The following is a 15,611-nucleotide window of genomic DNA, read 5'->3' on the forward strand; positions in this document are numbered from 1 at the left end:
GCTCGAAAGACGCAAAACGGTTATTTCGCGTCCTCTTATCGACGCTATTCGAGCGTCGCGGAATCGGAAAGGGACTTTAATAAAGAAAAGTGTAGCCGCGTTGCTCGACTAGATGCGATGCTGTTGCAAGACGGACAGTGGAGAGGGGGGTGGAGAAAGAGGGGGAAAGGAAAGAAACAACAGAAAGAAACGACGCTGAAATACAGGTCATTCCGATTAAGCGCGCGCGTTTCTGGGCTACATTAAAACCTGCAAGGTCTCGTTTATTAAAACCGCGCGACCGGAATTGACCTTAATCGCGCGTCTTTTTCGGTCATCTTCCTCGCGATTCCATGAAACGCGTATTTCATACGCGCATGGTTATATCGGCGAATGCACGCGGAAAGTTTGAGAATCAGACTTTAAGGAGTTGCTCTGTTCAAAGACTCGAAAAACGGGCATATTTAGTCTCTCTTTTTTTTTTTTTTTTTTATGGAACTTGTACGAGTTAATTGAACGGGAATTTCTGGGATTAATTAAATAACGCTTCGAGATAAAATTCGTACTTTATTAATGTTTCTCTGGTTAAAGACCCGAAAAATGGACGTACTTAGAGTCTTTTTTTTTAGGGAACTTTTAAGAGGTAATTGAATGGGAATTTGTGGCGTTAATTAAATAATGTTTTCAGATAAAATTTATATTTTATTAATGTTCCTTTGGTTAGTGACTCGAAAAATGGGCATTTTTGGTTTCTTTTTTTTATGGAACTGGTAAGATACGATCGAATGGGAATTTCTGGGATTAGTTGAAAAATTTTTTCAGAGTTCGTATTTTATTAATAGAAGGAAATATTGATTCGCGAAAGTGTAATAAATGCAAATTCATGCGAGCCTTGAGATACGCAGTAGCCTAGCGCGTTATAAATTACTTCTTCTGAAGTAATCTGAAGTCGAACATAAATTCAACTGTGCTTACGATTTACGTGTGTTCCTTTACAGCTCGTACTAAACGAATTGGAAAATTGTAAAAATTACGAAAACGAAAGAAAGTAAAAAAAGCTACGATTATTATTTCACCTCAGTTCTTCCAAAAATGTGCGCAGAGTTTCATACCTTCTCGCGTTATTCATAAATCCAGGTCGAAAAATGCGATTCTTAGAAAAACGAGATTAAACGTACCTACACATACCCTTTTAGCCCGCCATTCTCGCCTGCACTTTTTACACACATACGTGACTTCTACAATTCTGTGAATCGCGAAAAAATATTTTCGGTACTTATCCTCGACGTTTAAACCCAGCAACCCTCTTAATTTTACTCGTTCCGCTATTTTTCAAGCCGAATAAATTGTGTTGAAAAGAGACACCTCTCTTCTCTGACACTTTTCTCTTGGGGGCGCTCTAAAGCAACCACGTTTCTTTCATTTTTCCTTCAGACGAAATCAGGATTTTTCCAAATTTGGGAAAATCGTCGAAACGTAAACTAGATTTTCCGCGAAGCCTGAAAGTGGAGAAATATTCCCCTCCCTTCAGACGAAATCAGGATTTTTCCAAATTTGGGAAAATCGTCGAAACGTAAACTAGATTTTCCGCGAAGCCTGAAATTGGAGAAATATTCCTCTTCCGGTACACACGATCGATGGTCAACGATTCGTTACTTTCATTTTTCCTTCAAACAAAATCAGAACTTTTCCAAATTTGGAGAAATCATCGTGACGCAAGGAAGCTACACTTCTCGCGAAGCCTAAAATCGAAGAAATATTCCCTCTTCCGGTACACACGATCGATGTCAACGATTTCTTACTGTCGTTTCGCGAGAAACACTCCAAAGCAACCACGTTTCTTTCATTTTTCCTTCAGACAAAATCAGGATCTTTCCAAATTTCCAGAAATCATCGCGACGCGAGCAAGCTGCACTTCTCCCAAAGCCTAAAGTTTCAGAAATATTATTCAGAAGTTTTCAAAATTTCCAAAAATCGTCGCGACGCGAGCAAGCTATACTTCTCCCGAAGCGTAAAATTGTAGAAATATTCCTCTTTTGCTCGACACGATTCGTTACGCTGCAACTCCACGGTTTTCCGCGGAAACACGCTCATCAATCGTTCCCTCTCCTCCATAAATCCCGCGTTCGAGCACCGGAGAGTCGTCGCCGCGGAATGGAAGGACGTATCCGAAGATGGATATCACCGTTCCATATCGCGCGAATTCTTTCGCCGCGGCTGATAGGCCGCCTCTCGCAGGATTTCACCGGAAACAGGCGCTCTCTCGCCCTTCATCCGCGACCCAGATATCCGAATCCGGCGGGTAAAAGTCGCGCGGCGCCTGCTATCCGTGAATTCACCTGTTCGGGACAATTAGCCGCCGCGGAAAAAGAGAAGCGTTTCTCTCTCTCTCTCGCTACGATCTTCCTCTCTTTCAAAGTCGAGCGCGCGAAAGGCAAATAAAGACGAGAAAAAAAGAAGAGAAAACGAGGACGAGTGTGTTTCTAACAGCCGTCAAATCGTCGCTTTTTCTCTCTCTTTCTCAGTTTGTCATCTTTCTTGCTGTCCTTTCTGTCTTTGTATTATATCGACGATGATTCGAATCGTCGCTTTTTCTCTCTCAGTTTGTCATCTTTCTCGCTGTCCTTTCTGTCTTTACATTATATCGACGATGATTCGAATCGTCGCTTTTTCTCTCTCAGTTTGTCATCTTTCTCGCTGTCCTTTCTGTCTTTACATTATATCGACGATGATTCGAATCGTCGCTTTTTCTCACTCAGTTTGTCATCTTTTTCGCTGTCCTTTGTCTTTGTATTATATCGACGATGATTCGAATCGTCGCTTTTTCTCTCTCAGTTTGTCATCTTTCTCGCTGTCCTTTCTGTCTTTACAATATATCGACGATGATTCGAATCGTCGCTTTTTCTCTCTCAGTTTGTCATCTTTCTCGCGCTTTCGTTCGAAGCTGTCCGAAGGAACCGATGATTCGAATGCTGTCCTTTCTACCTTTATATTATATATCGACGATGATTCGAACCGTCGCTTTCTCTCTCTCAGTTTACCATCTCTCTCGCGCTTTCGTTCTTTAGCGGAGGAACCGACGATTGTACACACACGCGACGCCGTTCCACGAAGAATTCGTTGAAATGCGCGTCGAGGAGTTGTCCGCGACAATTGAGAATCGCCCTTCGAGGCTGCCGCGCGGAGAAACCGTCGCCGAGCGAAATACAAAAATAGGCGCCAATCCTGGCTCGAGATGTACACCGTGGCAGGAAACTATGACCGGATGTTCGGTGGCGCGTGTCTCGAATGCGGGACCTGGGTTTCTACGGTGATGATAGCGTGTTACATAGGTTCGATCGTTAAATATTCCGTCGATATTCGACAGAAGGTTCGAACTGTTTAAATGTTGGGTGCTTGAGGGGAGGGTGGGAAGGTTGCGAGTTGAAGGTGAGAGAAAGAGTACGCGTTCTTGGAGGTTAGGAATGGTAGGTGGGGTTTTCTTGGGAGGAATAGCGATTGAGTGGTGTACGGGGTAATTAGCCTGGTTGATAAGTTTAATTAACGTGATTTGGGAGCGTTGATGAGGGGAAAGGATTGTGCATAGGGAAATCTTGGAACAGTTTGAGAATAAACATCTGAGAATTAACTGGGTAATTAGCCTGTTTGTTGAATTTCATTAGTGTGACGTAGGAGGTTTGATGGGGAAAAGAAAAATCTTGAAACTCTGTTGTTTTTTTAAACAAGAAACGGTGGGACACCTCAGAATGAAGTGAAATTACTGAAAAAATGTTCTTCCAAACGTTGCTCATTTTTTCAAACAAAATGCTATATTTTTTTAACGATTGCAGTGTGAAATCCAGGAACAACTGATAAACTTCGAAAACAAGATATTTTATATTTTTACTTTTATTTCTGTGGTTTTGATTTTGTTCTGAAAGCAACTTTGCATTCTTCCTTATTTATCTGAAGTATTATTTTGTCATTTTTTAATTTTTTCGTTAAATGTTCAACGAACAAATATGGAACTTTGTCTAAACCTTTGTCGGTAAAGTAGGAAATAACATTTTTAAATCCCTACACTTCCATGGTAACAGCTTACTATCCCCAGAATTACCCTATCAATTTTAATCACTCCGGTCGCAGATTTTATAGCTCCCAGGACCCTTAACCTGTATTCACCCCTCGAGGGGTGAAGCTTTAAATTTCAAATGGAAGCCCGAATACATCCAATCATTGTGAAAATCTGCATTAAAAGACAAACATGCCTCTCTTACAACTTCGACATTCTTCCCGGCGGAATTACAAATTCAACAGAATCGCGCGGTAAAATGACTTAACCAGATTACGGCTGAGAATCTGTTTGTGAAGACAGCTTTTCGCGTCGGTAGTCGATGTTGCACACAGAAACTTGGACGGAATACGCGCGATTTGTTTGACTCGACGTTGAACACGACCTATTTACACTCGCCACAGAAATAAACTCGACCCGGAAAAAATGAGTAAACCTTCGTCTTAACCTCGTCTCTCGACTGATACAACCGGACACGCGAAAACGTTTTCCGTCGAAGAAACACTCCTTCTTACTTCAAAACGACCCGCTTTGTTTTCCAAAGTTCAATTTAACAAGCTGAAACCGCTCGCTCGCGATGGACTTGCTAATCGATCCCCGTTCGTCGAATACAAAACGAAGGGGAGAATTGTAGGACGGTGAGAAAGTAAGGGAACAATTAAGCTCTCGCTGGAGACGAATACGAACGGCTCGAACACGATGCATCTTGGTGTAACGAAGGTAAATCGGAGCAGATCGGATGAATGCAGGCCTCTGTAGTCCACTCTCGTTCGTGATATTCGTAAAAAGTGATACGCAGAGGGAGCATAAAGCTGCTCCAGATCTGCAGCGCCCTTCTTCGCCTTTCGATCTTTCTACGGGGAAGAGTAATCTAGGAAATTATGGCATCTATCGAGCTTTCGAACGCGTTCGAACTTCGCTTGCGCGCTCTGGAATTGTTATTCGGGGATTCTGGGTTAGAATCGTTTTAGAAAAATTTTATACAAATTGAAATTTCGGAAATTTCATTTTATTTAAAGTCAAAACATTTTAATTAGAATTTAGGAAATTTAATTTAGTAATTAATTGGTCTTGGCTCCAATCCGGAAGCCTCGAATAACAATTCGGAGACAGAGATTGGAAGGTTTCTGGAAAGTTCAGAAACGCCTTCGAAGGTTTTCGAAAAGTTCAGAAAAAGTTCATTGAACGTAACAATTGAACTAATCCGTACCACAAAGTCCTCAAAACTCTCGTTACACTTGTTCCCAGCAAAAATCTTCCTAACGCATCGAAATTTATTCAAGACTCGTTTTATCGTGCAATCTATAAAACTATCGTTCATCTAAGATTTATCACTCGCAGTGCAACTTTTTCCTCTTCAAAGTTCTTCACATTCGTGACACGTTTGCATTCGTTACACCAGCCAGTCGAACGTCGAATGGACCGAGCAGTTGACCCAGTTCCGTCGTCGTGTTTTAATTTCAATATTTTTGCATTCGCGATTATATTTCGAAGAGCGGAGAGAACGAAGAGTGTTATCGATACGCGGCACGAGGGGGAAAAACGAGAAAAAGTTACGCCGTTGACACGCGTGGAAAACGTACGATTCATTTTTCCACGACTGGCTCTCGCCTACTTTCCCCAGTCAAGGGGAAGGAAATCGCATTCGCCGGCTGAAGTTTGCATTCGTCCCATGCGAAGATGGCTTTCCGGTCTCGAAACGCCCCGCGATATCCACCACTCGAATCCTCCACGAGTCCGTGGACCAGGACGGAATGCTTCTCTCTCTCTCCCTTTCTTCTGATACGCTTCGAGGAGGAAAAAGTTGACGTAGCCTACCTTCGTCGGACGAGCTGAATTCAATCTTCCTAGTGTACACAGAGGAGGGTGGTTCTTTTATGTATGTTGGTTACTGTTACCTCGAGTGTTCGAATTTTTCTTTAGTTTTCGACAATTGCTTTAGTTTCCAAGTCTTTGTCCTTCGGATCTTTGGAGTTTGTTGAATCTCTGGTAATAGCGGGGATCCTTTTTAAGAATTTTTGACAATTTTACCGATAAGGGAATCGAGGAAATTGGAAACTTTGCAGAAATGTAGTTTAAGTGACGGTAATTACGAAACAATTTTTTATTTCAATAATGAAAGTCCCTCTTCAAAAATTTGTGGCTTTTCGTATTCTCGTGAATATTTGTGAAACCCTACAAAATATGGAATAAAAATGAAACTCGAAATTGAGTGTCCTCTGGAACATTTCCCTTATTTACAGTAACATGGAAAAACGTAGTGTATAAATTCTTTTCTCGCAAATGGAGGCGTAGAGAAATTAATATATTCAGAATACCGAATATCTTCACAAATTCACCTAAAATTCCTGCGAAAGAAATAGATTCTCCAATGTATACCCAAACAAATGTAACGATGGGTCAAAACTGACCCACCTGAAAATTTCGTCCAACTACTCAAGAATCACTCCGCTTTCCTATTCCAGACTCTCCTATCTTCCACCATTCCGTATCAACCCGAATCTTCTATATCCACGCGAGATAATCGATAAGCCTTGAAAGTTTCAGTACGATCGAGCATTCAGAAATGATTAAAATCTCTCCGGAACTTATTCCCCCATTATCGAGTAATAAAATTCAGCCTGCGATCCTCATTATACTCGTTCTACCTTCGAACCGGAATAAAATTCCCTTTATTGGCCGGGGGAACGATACCTGTTACGGGGGTTAAACACGACGTTAGAGGCATCGATACAACTCGTTTCCCGTTGATCTCGTTACAGGCGACGAGAGGCGGCTTGATCGAGTTTCGAAAGTCTCTGGAAAGCTTCGTCTGGTTGGTTCTATCGCGAGATTTCATTTCGCCAGCTGTGTTTTACAGGCCTCTAGCCCTGTGAGCAGCTCCCCCGCTTATATCGCCGCGATGGAATGTTATTGCAAGCCTGTAGAACAGCCTCGAATCAAATTCCGGACATAATGAAGCAATAGAGACGGGGATCTTTCGTCGCGTTTCACTCGGTGAAACCTTCGTTACGATTTAATTACTCTGCCTGCATTCGTGATTAGCCTTCGTTTTTCTTTTCTTTTTTCCTTCAATTATCTGTCGTTGCTCGTTAACCCTTTCGATGATGAGCGTTTATTGTGGATGATTATGCGGAATGTTGGGTGTTGGGTTAAATTGGAGATATATGTGCTACTGTGCTGAACAGTTTTGTCGTGAAAAATTGTAATTGGACAGTAGCGCGTGAAATAGTTAGATGAGTTATTAGTTTTAAGTGAAATATTTATTGGTGCGATGTTGAAGTGAGATAGACAGGAAAATTGTTAATTTTAGAATGTCTGTAAGAAATAGTTATTCTCTAAAATTAGAATTAAAATTGTGCCTGCTGTTTAAAAAGAGCAATGTGACAATTCAACGTAGGGCTGTTTTAACCCTTTTTCAAATAGTAAGCAACGTGCATAAACACTATTTTATTAGAGACCCTCAAATCTCAAGCATTATTAGATTATTGTAGAAAAAAAATTGTCGAGTAATTAATAACTTAACGAAAAATTTCAAATTGATTTCCTGACAAATTTACTTTCGTTAATTATGTCACTCTTCTAGCAAACCGACGCCACGACGAACACAGAAAATATTGTAAAAAAGAACAGAGTCATTGATAACTTTTTACCTCAAAAAATTTCAAATCAATTTCCTGACAAATTCTCTTTTGTTAATTATGTCGTTCCTCTAGCAAACCAACGATGCCTCGAATATTGGAAATATTTAAAATGCAGTCACATTGAAAATATTGAAAATATGTAAGCAACGTGTGTTTTGCAATAACATTGTTTACTATTGAAAAAAGTATATGCAATGTAAACTTATCGCATAGAAAATGCTAGCTGAATAAGTTTCTATTTCCACCACACGTCTGCTCGGTACACAGACGACAGCCTCGAAAGGGTTAAATTTGTCAAATTAAATTCACCGTCTCGGTGACATGCCATAAATAGCAAGCAATCTCTCCGCTCATTGGAACCAATAAACGTTCCATTTGTTTAATAGAGTTTCATTACTCGAAGCGAAAAGAGGCTCGTTCGGACGTTTGCCGTCCTCGTAAAGGAAAATCCTGCTTTCGGTCGGAACACTCAATAGACCCCGGTCGTGGAAATCATAAAATCCTGGCCGAGCGTCGCAATTAGGTCGCTGTCCACTTAACCCTGATCCCTTATCGCGATTCGCTTACGAAGATTCCATCTCCCTAATGCCTCTAATTGATTCCCCCGTTGTACCTCGTTTTCACTCTACAGTTATTAGTTTACCATTCGGTTTTTCATACTATCAAATATACTTTACCATCGGTCGATGATAAATCTGTGTACCTGCCTACCCTCGGTCGATGATGAATCTGTGTACCTGCCTACCCTTCGGTTCTATCGCGACTATTGAACACGTGAGAACCTTTATTTAACTCGATTAAATCGATACACCTTGCTGTAACAATATTGGCACAAGCTTGAGTAAACAACGAATAGGAGAATGTTTCGTATGCTTTCCACTTTTGTCCTTAACCCTTTCGCTACTACGAAAGACTGTAAGTAGTCCATTGACGTATAACGTTTTAAAATCAAATTTAAAGTCAAATTTTATGAACGAAATTTATTTTGCTTGTATTTCTGTATTATAGTGGATGATTGAATTATTGTGGTTACTTTGAAATCGTGCGTCGCTTATTTGAAACTTTTTTTAAAGGGTTTTGAAAGTTTTACAAGCTATTTAAAATTTTTATATCTCGCGAATACATCTCAGCATACTTTCAATATTTTTCCCACAGTTTTCTTTTATTTCTGTATGATGGTGTCTTACTGATACAAATTTCTCAGTCAGTTACTGTCTATTGGTTATCATCTTTAATGCATTTCGAGGCTTTAATAATTCCCAAAGCTTTCTTATGGATACGCAATAGTTTTCTGCGCTCTAATCGAGTAACAGAAACTCTACAAACCCCTCTTGACATTTTCACAAATTATCATTCGTTTATTATCTAAAAATTGCATAGAAAAGTAGTGACGTTGTCGAAAAAATTAGAGTCTGCAATATCAAGCGTTTGAAGCACTGTAAATTAGATCATTCTTCGTATAAACGAACAAAAATCTTACCAGCACCCTACAACCCTTCTACATATGCTTTCATTACCTAAAAGTTGCATCAAAAAGTAGTCAAGTTGTCGAAAAAATTCGAGTCTGCAATATCAAGCGTTTGAAGCACTGTAAATTAGATCATTCTTCGTATAAACGAACAAAAATCTTACCAGCACCCTACAACCCTTCTACATATGTTCTCACTATCTAAAAATTGCACGAAAAAGTAGTCAAACTGTGAAAAGAATTAGAATCTGTAATACCAAGCGTTTAAAGCACACGCAGACCAACAAAAATCCTCCCATCGCAGCTTTACAATGCAAACATCCCTCGCAACCCCGCACACAAGATTGTTCCTCGTCAGAGGCGAGCGTAGCGAAAGGGTTAAATAAAGCGGAGTTATTACTAGGCGGCAGCTCGAGAAAGAATCTGTGGAAATCACGAGACGTCTCGACGTCGTTCGTAATTAATCGGCGCGTCTCTCGACCACCATCGTGTAGAAGTACAAGACGCATTTACGCTGGTCGCTCCCTTTCATCCATCTTCAATTCGACGTCTCTCCTCTGCTTTTTCGTCTCCTCTCACAACGTTCGCCTCTGTTCTGTCTCTTCGTGTCCAGGACTTATTCCACCAACTCGTCTCCTGCACCGCGTGGTCCGATTTTTTTTCCACCGAATCGTGGACGAGAGAGAAAAAAAGAAGAGACGACGATGCGTCAATGTGTGCCAGATAGACCCGGGACATCTGGCCTGGTCGTAAACATTCTTGAAGCGTGAAACCGCCCGATACTGTCACGGTGGTCGCGACCAGAAACGAGGTATGAAAAGGGTGGAATAAATGGGGGAAATAGGGAGGGAAAAGTAACGAGAGTGCGAGGATAATAATGGCGGGAGTTTCCACTGTGGAAAAGGCAAGGGGGGAGTAAAGTGGAGAACGAGTAGAAGGAAAAGGAAGAGGAAAAAGGAGACGAGAGTTGGAGAAATAGGGATGGAAAATTAGAGGGGCGGATAAGAGAGAGGTGCAGTGGCACTTAACGCTCGAGAGATGAGTCCGTCGAGTTGAACCAATTCTCACCCGGTGACGTGATCCGTTCCCGTGAACTGTGAACCGACTAATGAATCAGCCAACATTTATAGAAACCATACATAATGCTGTGTACGATGACCAGGCTGTCGTGGCTTTTGACAGATTCCAAGGATTCCTCCGAGCATTGTGGCGATATCGAATTTGCTGCGCTTTTTAGAAGCAGTTGCTACAGGGATCGATGGTACTTTACTTCGCTTTGGTAGATTTGGGTAATAAAACGTTCGTTAAAGGTTCCTCAAATCCCTAACTTTCTTCTGAAGATTCTCTTCTTTTTTCTTTTGTTACGGTTAAGTTCGAATTGATACAAGTAACCTACATTCTTGTTGCACAGTGTTTCGAAGCAAGTCAATATTTGAGTTGCAGGATCACACGAATTTTCAAAGAGATAAATATTTCGGTTATTTATCGGAATTTGCTTATTTACGACTCGAGCAGCTTATTCGAAAAAATTCATCGAGTGGATTATCATATTTGCGATGCACAGCGGTTTCAAACTTTTGATACAGAATATCTTTTCATATTCTCCGACTGTATGCTTCGAATCAAAAATGAGTACACGTGAAATAATTCAACTATAGACTACGCACGAATAACTGTCGCGTTAATGGAGCAACTTGTCGCAAATTCCTCCGATCTCGGTTTGTCTTGTCGGTGAAAAATCGGCTCGTGAAACAGAATAAGTTCCCGTTTCTCGCTTCAAAGTGGTCGTTTAAATCACGGCCACGATATTACAGCCAGTTTATTCTCTGGAAAGCAGAAAATAGTGTACAGTTGAAGCTGCATGATTCCCTCCCCGGTGGATACCCGTTTCTCGAGAACGACGATGATTCAGTCCTTGACACGGAAAATCATGGGAGCAACACTTGGGGGGAAATTTGGTGAAAGAGAGACATTTTTTTTTCTCCTCTCCATTTCGATGTTTTGCTATTGTCTTCTGTTGGCCTATGCATGAAAGTCGAGGTCGTTCATGGCCCCGTTCTATCCACCCCCCGAACCTCGTCTTTTGTGCTTTATACGCGCGGCGATCTCGTTGTTCGCGGGGCTTCAAATATAACCCCGCCAGCCGCCGCTCGCGCTATGGAATCTAAAAGTATCACGGTTGGCTCGTTGTGAATCACCGTGTGCATCGAGCAAACTGCACATAACGGGGCGGGTCTTGAGTCACGTAGACACGTACTCACGCGGCCGCGCGTACGCCAAATAATTAAGGTGCACCCACATTTGTGCCTTCGTTTAATTCCACGCAGCGAAATCATTTTTAGTACGCGAGTTTAATTAATATCGCGTCTGGAGGGAATGTGAAATTTTTTTTAGTTGAAAGGAATTCTGACTGTGATTTGAAATTCTTTAGTAGGAAAAGTACTAATTAAAATTGTATCTGAAGTAAAATTGGTCACACTTAATTTCAATTTCTTTTGGAATATGTCGGCTGTTAAATTTTTCTGTAGCAAGAAAGGAGGGGGAAAGAACAGTATCAAGTTATAGAAAAAGTTATAAAAAAATATCAAATTATCGATCTCTCTGTGACTTGAAAAATTATGTTTATTTCCAAAAGTGAACGAAAGTAAATAGCTGGGAGGAAAGGAAAAGATTCTAAATATTGAAATTTAATCAACCAAGTGTCAAATTATGAATTTACAATTTCATTGAACGTATACACAATTTTTCTCTGTAACTCGAAACTCTTTTATATCGAAAAATAAGCGAGAGTAAGTAACTGGGAGAAAAGGGAGAGATTTGAACTCCCCATGGGCAATCTGGGTCACTAATGACCCAAGCAAAATTTCTCTCTGTATTTCATCGAAATTTTCACATTCATAGAAAAGAAAACATTAAAACGAACAATTGTACAATGTAGCAGAGACTTTAATAAGTGTCCCAGAATTTTTTCAGACTTTTTGCAAGCCAGGAATAGTAAAAAAAATTAATTTCCCTACTCCAGTGTTCAGTATTCAAATTTAATCAATAACTCACAATTCCATCGAACCTGTACACCATTTTCCTCCGTAACTTTGCATTCTTCCCTCCGAAAAGTAGCAACAGCAACGTTTTGCCAGAACTGAGAAAGTAATATCGGTGAATTTCAATGTTTTCGGGCATGTATACGGTTAAACTGTCTCAACTTTATTGCCGGGCGGGGGAAACAAAGGTAAACAGTAAAAGGTAGCTCGAAGCGACGTAAAGAAAAGTGGGAAAGTTGGGCGAAACCCTATAAATGGTCTACCGAAGTCAGGCTCTTTCTTGGAATTCTCAAGATGAATAGAGTCTGCCAGGAGGCAAGAGTGGAACATACGTCGTGTAAAGTACGATGTTGGAAACCCGTAATAGTGCAGAGACGGTAGGAAAAGCGGTGTGTATTTCGAGTGGAACGCGTGTGCACACGCGTCTCGATGGTTTGGCCGCGCGAGGAGAGCCGGGGCTGAAAAGGAATCGCGTATTCACGGTCCACGAGGTTTGCACGAGGCGGGCTACCGTGTGCTGCGTAGACGGCACTGCGCAGACAACTAAACAAAGCTCCCCCAAATGAATACGCGAGAATTTAAAGGGAAGTGCGGCGGATGCGACAATCTTTAGTATTCAACGCGACCGGCGCAAACGTTTAAGAATCCCGCGGCGAAAACCGAGGAAGGACAGCCGCGCACTTTTCATCGGGCACAAACGCCCCGCGTGATCTCCAAATCAAACTTCCTCGCCAGCTTTTCTCGCTCCTGTTCGTTTTTTTTTTTTTTTTCGAAGGCAACAGAAACTAAAATCTTTCGTATGAAAATTATTTTCACGCTGACCTTTGATGAACTTTTTTGAATACTTTTTTGTCAATGGCTCTCTACCCCTTTTTTTTTAGAAATTCTGAAACTATCAGAAACTACACAGAATCTTTCGTATGAAAATTATTTTCACGCTGACCTTTGATGAACTTTTTTGAATACTTTTTTGTCAATGGCTCTCTACCCCTTTTTTTTTAGAAATTCTGAAACTATCAGAAACTACACAGAATCTTTCGTATGAAAATTATTTTCACGCTGACCTTTGATGAACTTTTTTGAATACTTTTTTGTCAATGGCTCTCTACCCCTTTTTTTTTAGAAATTCTGAAACTATCAGAAACTACACAGAATCTTTCGTATGAAAATTATTTTCACGCTGACCTTTGATGAACTTTTTTGAATACTTTTTTGTCAATGGCTCTCTACCCCTTTTTTTTTAGAAATTCTGAAACTATCAGAAACTACACAGAATCTTTCGTATGAAAATTATTTTCACGCTGACCTTTGATGAACTTTTTTGAATACTTTTTTGTCAATGGCTCTCTACCCCTTTTTTTTTTCGAAATTCTGAAACTATCAGAAACTACACAGAATCTTTCGTATGAAAATTATTTTCACGCTGACCTTTGATGAACTTTTTTGAATACTTTTTTGTCAATGGCTCTCTACCCCTTTTTTTTTTCGAAATTCTGAAACTATCAGAAACTACACAGAATCTTTCGTATGAAAATTATTTTCACGCTGACCTTTGATGAACTTTTTTGAATACTTTTTTGTCAATGGCTCTCTACCCCTTTTTTTTTTCGAAATTCTGAAACTATCAGAAACTACACAGAATCTTTCGTATGAAAATTATTTTCACACTGACTTTTCGATGGATTTGACAAATATTTTTTTTAATAAGGTTTTTTATTGACATTTCTTGACGAGGAACATTTTTGGGTAGATACTTTATATCGAAACAGGTGGTACTATGTTAATTTTTCTATATTGTGAGTTGAAGACAGTGTTACAAATTTGAATCAGTACTAGAGCCGAGATTGCTGCTTTTCTGAAATACAAGAATCTTCTTTCTAACAAATAGATATTGTAATTTCCTTGATTTTTTAGCAATTCGTAAACTACTTTGAGACGAAGAATTTCTGAACACATCCAAGTGTCACATAGCTATTGTAATCAATGCGTTACAAGGATTTATCAGTGTAACAACGATAATAAGACCGTTTAGCAAGTTCGGTTAACGATTAACTGAAAATTGTCCGAATGAGACAGTTTCGAATAAAGGAAGTCGGCGATAAATGGCCGAGCAAATACCGGTCTTATGAAAGGGTATTGTGTAATGTGTCATTTCCTCTTCCTGTTAATTCCACGGTTTATTTTATGGTGTGTATAATTGGGGAAAAATTGTAAGTACACACCCAGTGGATTGATTATGGTAGGTGTTACAAGAGTGCAGCTGCCTCTCTCTCTCTATCTCTACCAATGACATCAGCCGCGAGGAAATAGGCATGCCTTCTGGCGTAGTCGCGAATAACTCATCTCTAATTACGTCATTAAGCGTGGGACAGCCGGGCTGCGGAACGTCTTTCGTTTCGGGATTACGCGATCGATTTTACTGGCCAGACGAATGTGCTTCTAACGCGTCTGTGCTTTTATAGACTCCTTTACTCTTCGATTTTCCTGTCTTTTTCTCCATTTTTTCATTGATCACTTATTGTTGGCGCTACATTTTTTCGACTTTGATGAATTGAAGGATTTTTAACGTTACCTTTTTCATCGCGAGGAACTTCAGTTTGTGGTCTGCGTGAACGATAGAAAATGATGACTGTTCTATGTTTAATTTAACCTAACCTAGTTAGGTCAGTTAAATATAGAAGAACCCTATTAAACTTGTACATTTTCTATATTTATATTCTGTATTTTAAACAATTTACATTTAAAAATAGAGCCCAGCCTAACCTAATTAGGTCAGTTATTACTGAAATATAGAACGAACTTGTTAAACTTGGTCTATTCTGTATTTTAAACGGTGAATATTTGAATATCTAATTACATTTGAAAATTGAACCTAACCTAACCTAATTAGGTTAGTTGTTAGTTAAATATAGAATAAACTTATTAAACTCACCCTATATTTCTTTTTTTTAAACAAGAGATATTTCAATATTTAGTTACACTTAAAAATAGTTTCGCAGAAACTTTTAATTTCTCACGAGGAGCAGCGTCTTCCAATTAACAAAAGTCACTATCGACGCAGTCCCACAGGCACACCCACCCCGATATAGCAGAACGAAAAGAAACAACCTAGACAAATATGTGTGACAGCACATATAACCATCAACGAAGTTCCATTAATTTCCAATGCAAGTTGTTCCCCTCGTTAGCGCGTGTGGAGGACGCATATGTAACGTCGACGCGGCTACCGACAAGGCAACAGAGGGGTGAAAAACTGCACGTGCCTCGATTCCCGATTTTTCACCGTTTCACGGATCGCCGATACTTCTTGACGGCCTGGTACTCGTCGCGAATAATATCGCAGACATTTCCTGGCCAAGCCCCATCTCGCGCGATGGTTCTCATCTCATTTCACTCTAACCCTTGTCTCTCCCTGTCTCTCCCTAGTC

General features: G+C 40.2%; 1 protein-coding gene across 1 annotated transcript in view; it reads left to right on the top strand.

Moving 5' to 3' along the window:
* The window catches only part of LOC108573011 (dystroglycan-like), a 189,184-nt gene that overhangs the window by 946 nt on the left and 172,627 nt on the right, over positions 1-15,611 (top strand). The window lies entirely within an intron of this gene.

This window comes from Habropoda laboriosa, unplaced genomic scaffold (genome assembly GCF_001263275.1).
Source record: "Habropoda laboriosa isolate 0110345459 unplaced genomic scaffold, ASM126327v1 scaffold102, whole genome shotgun sequence".
Taxonomy (NCBI): Eukaryota; Metazoa; Arthropoda; class Insecta; order Hymenoptera; family Apidae; genus Habropoda; species Habropoda laboriosa.